Below are 4,971 nucleotides of genomic sequence, written 5' to 3' on the forward strand. Positions count from 1 at the left end.
TCTTGCACATAATATCAGGCCCTGCAATTAAAGCAAAGCAAAGAAAAAAAAACCTCTGTTTCCCTCTTTCCCCTGCAAAAATGACATTAAAGTTTCATATCGTGGCCATTGTTCCTTCTCCACCTACAGTACAGTTGAACAAATGAAGCTTTCAGCAAATTGAAGTAAATCATTTCTTAACTATGTTAAAGAAGCCATTAAAGTCAACACCATCCGTTGCCAGATGCACAGCCGGAGGCATAGTGAGGACTGACTCTGAGGCAGGAGAGACAGGCTGGTCCAATATTTAGGTTTGAACTCCTGAACCTCCAAGCCTTGTTTCCAGACTTTTGATAAAATCGCACAGAGATAATGCAAAGACATGCACCGTGCACAAAATGTGGGATTAGTTTAAGGAGGTAAAACTCAAATGTTCTGTCTTCAGTGATAGCTGGAAATGTCTGTATTCAACCATGACTAAACACTTTCCCCTAATGTAGCTCAGCGTAAATTCTTTCAGGAAGAGCTAATTGTTAATCGATGCTCTCCTAAATTAAATCAGCCGTTATCCAAATAAATGCACAGTTTATCATGCTGTGTATAACTGTTGCATATCGGCAAACTAGTCTCTCCTGATTGAAATGTAGCTCACCCTATATTCTTTCAGGTTATCAATGCTCTTTACCTAACTTTAATCAGCTGTTGCTAAACCAATCAGAATCATACACAAATTGCAAGGACCAATCACAGAGTCACAACCGTGCTTTAAAAAACCTTTTTGCATATCTGCAGACATGTCTCTCCTGATTAAAGTGGTTTCTAGTGTTTTGAATTATCCATGATGTGCCATCACAGAACAACTAGGGCTCCTGCACACTGCCTGCGTGGCGTTTCTATCATATGGCGGCTGCGTGGCATTCTCTTGGTCATTGCACACCATAAACATGTCTGCCAGCCTTTGTACGTACACATGCATGTTTCCCATTTTTATTGTATTTACTATCTGCATTTATGTGAAAGCCTAGAGACTTTCAAACATCAAAATGTCATTTACAAAATGTATCTGTGTCAAAATGACATGAACATCTATTCGGATTCTATTTTGCCTGGAAATGCTTCCAGCACGCTTGCTTGTTGCTGCAAAAATTCAAAAATGGCCGCCGGTCCTATTTCTAGCATGCACGTGTTTTAGCGCGTAGCTAGAGGTGCGTGTCGCACAGGCAGTGTGCAGGCTCTAACCTGTTAACATGGGAGCTGAAATAAAAACAGACACGCCATGCAGGCGGTGTGTAGGAGCCATTAAGGTGAGTGATACGGAAGGAAAACAAGGAAATGCATCAACAGGGGAAATTGTAGTCATTTTATCTCACTTTTAGACATTGTGGCAGAAAAGAGAAGGGGCACTTTAACAAGAAAGTAGATGAGATGGTGCTCTAAACGTCCTCCACCTGTCGTATCTGTGGGATAGCGGCAGACTTTGTTCCGTCTCAGCGACAAACTCTCCCCTGAATAAAGGCTTCGGTCTGATACAACGAGCTGCCAGAGGAGACCTGCGTGCGAAGGGAACCATAATTTAGGAGCTGCTCCAGGAAAATTGGGACTCTCGCACTTCAGAACATTAATGCCTCAGAGACTCAATGTGCACTGTGCTGGAACCATTTAGAAATCTGGACTCATCACATTGAATCCCATCTAAAGATAGATTCGTGGAAATATGTTGGGAGCAGAAAAAAGGCCTCTTTGGCAAGAGGCAATGGGTAACACAAAAACTCGTGCACACACAGAGATGGTGGGAACCATACCTGGTTGGCCAGTGGGAATCTGGCTCTGCCCATTATCCACTTTTGTCAAGGCTGCTGCTGGTTGCACCCTGTCTCTGCCCTTCTCCCCTCTGTCTGTCCCTGATTGCAGGAGTGAAGCCTGGTGTGCGGGAGTCAGGGTTCCAGCTGCAGCTCATCAGACCCAATCACCTCTGCTTCAGATTATAGTTTAGATGACTACGTTAGTCTTGCTATTAACTCATCATTGGATTATTTTTTTTTTGACACGTGTATGCTTGTACTCATTGTTTTTTTGACTACCACAGTGTTGTGAACCTGACTCCTCCTGCCATTCACCACTCCTGTTCTCCGCCCTGGATCACTGGATTATTGGACAGGGCACCACACATGCTCTGCACCCTATTGGATTTGTATTGGACTTGATATTTCACCATTGCATCCCAACATTGGAAATAAACCTGTTTTACTATCATTTTGGTCTGCATATTGTCTTCACTTGGGTTCAACCTGTTTCCACACATAACAGCTTTGGTTCCTGGTTTTCACTTCTCTTGGGTTTATCAGGAGAAAGATGTGTTTCTTAAGGGTTTAAGGGGTCACTTCTGCTACACTCTTTAACCCTAGGGGCTGCAATCAGCTGGTCAGGTCTGAGGTTGCGCTGGACACATGAATAAGAACAAGCACACTCCGATACACATGGCCGTGCATCTGCAGCTAGCTTGCAGCTAACGTCTGTGCATTGGCTGTTTCGGTCTTGCTCTGCTCTCAGCATTTCAAACAATACTCAGTTCGTTATAGTTGTAGCCTAATTCTGAACAACTGGCTAGAGATCTATGACAATGTACCTTTGTCAATATCTCTGTAACCTCTACTGCTACAATGGCCATAGCCTACAGCTTTTCTGTTGCCTGAGATTACCACAAGACAAGATCAATTCCTGTTTATCTACTTTGCTCTTTACTCGAAAGGTCCAAAGCGGCAATAGCCACACCACAGCTGATGCCCCCATGAGGCATGCAGAGGAGACATGAGTCTGTGGAGATTGGATCATTTGTCTTGGCCTTGAGTGCTGACAGATATCCCCGTTGTTAACATCCGTCCCTCTCTCCGTGCCTTCCTGTTCCCAGTTCTAGCCATCCCTCATTTAGATCCTCCCTGAAGCAGCACTAGAACAGCAGTCCATGTAGCTGTCATCTCATAGCTGAATGATCTATCTTTGCTTGTTAAAAGATCTGAATTTTGGAACAAAAGTCTGCAATCCGCCAGATGTGGTCTAGTGCATTGTGCCAAAAGCCACTGGCTACCTCTTAAACTCAGACAGTTAAAGAAGTGGACCAACAGATCCAGTTGTTCTGGACGGAGACCAGTGAAGGAAAATAGAAGCTCTTTTCTGGTGATCCTGAGCATTACTGAGCACCCTCCAACTGAGCTTGACGACGTAGATGTGACATGGTTGTAAATCTTGTGGTAGCTGCGCCAAGAGAAATCTCAATCATTCTTAATCAGCAGAGATGGAGAAGTAGGTATATGTTATGAGATTACATTGGCACAGGCTAATTATTGCTAACTAACATGCTAGTTAACATTAGTAATTAAACCTAAACAGCTGATGGAAGTCCAAACTGTCTGCAAGCTTCTCTTGACAATACGGTGATTTGTCGACTATGCATCGGTAAGTTGCGTGGTTATGACACAATCGTTGGCCTATTTTTATAAAAATGTCTGCTACGGAGCCATAGCGTGAGCTACAAGGTAATGGAGCCTTTTATACATTGTCCTGTTTCTTTAGAAATAAACAACAGACAAATAGAGTCTTTGAACGCTTCAGATTTAAAGTTATTCGCTGTCAAAGTGGCGCCAAAATGAATGGGAGTCAATGGGATGCTAACGGCGGGTAATGGCTTTGTAGCCTTTAAATAGAGCCATGGTAGCTACGCTTAGAGAGTAGAGGCTGACCCCCTTGCTCTTCAAAAGCCATATTTAATCGTTTCATTCGTTTTTGGTTCTGTCGTTCAAGGTTTTAGTTGTCATTTGCACAACAACAAAGAATTAGGCAAGGTGATGAAAATCTTAGGCCTCAGGCACCTTCAACAATGCTCATTAAATGTAAAAAAAAAAAGGTTGACCCTAACCCTTACTAGAAGCAAAATCTGGATGCCCAGATCCTACCTGTAAAAAGTATTTTGTTCATTTTGAATCAACTTGTTCTTAACTGCAAACTACACACTCTGCATCTCCCCCGGGAGTGCGGATTAGCAGCAACGGGAAATCTAACTTCTTATTTTCTATAATACACGGCAAACATAACCGCTGATAAGCATTTTGTCCCCCGACAGCGATGCAAAAGCTCCCGCGTCTCCAGACTCAGACGCAGCAGCCGATTCATCTTTCCTGGGGGGCCGGAGGAGATATCAAGCTGCAGCAGTGGCAGAAACAGCTCTCTAACACCCCACTTCCAGCAAAGCTTCCATCTCCTCTGTCAGCTGTCAGCTCAAAAAGTCTCCCGCCTGTCAGACCAGAGCTTTAGACTCAGTCCGTGTCTGTCTGCACGACTACCACCACGCTTTCTTTCCAGTTTTACAAATGAGCTTTTGCATCATGTTTGTGAATCAAAGCCAGTGTGTATTCTGCAACCTAAACCACAGAAATAGTGCGAATGCATTTGACAAGCCTCTTCTTACGTATTCTATTCTCACATTGCATCAGCCACTCATGAGCAGGTTTCTGCATGTCATTGCGAGTTCCACATGTGCTTTATGGATATCTGTTTTGAGTTGTTGTTTTTTTGGCCTTGTGCTCGCGGAGGCAGGTGTCAGTTTACCCCTGGAGCGGGTTGACTGTGCTGGAAGGCTTTTCTCCAAAGTTGCTGCTGAGGCTTGTACGGAGCAATGGACAAACTAATGAGCTCCTGAAGGCCCCACTGATATGCCCCATGGCAAGATGGACGAGTTGCAGAGGGAGAGACAGGCTGATGTATGGGTAGAGGAGGTGGGGTGTTTGTTTAAGTTATGGGACAATTGGGGAAAGCTAGACGAAGGAAAGACAGTAGGACTTAAATGGGCGCCATGCAGCTTTGGCCATTTCTTGGCTGTTTTTTTGCTTTTTGCTCACACGTTTCTCTATAGAGCCCCCTACAGGTTTCTCTATAGAGCCCCCTACAGGTTTCTCTATAGAGCCCCCAAACAGGTTTCTCTATAGAGCCCCCTACAGG

The sequence above is a fragment of the Etheostoma cragini genome, chromosome 6, assembly GCF_013103735.1.
Source record: "Etheostoma cragini isolate CJK2018 chromosome 6, CSU_Ecrag_1.0, whole genome shotgun sequence".
NCBI lineage: Eukaryota > Metazoa > Chordata > Actinopteri > Perciformes > Percidae > Etheostoma > Etheostoma cragini.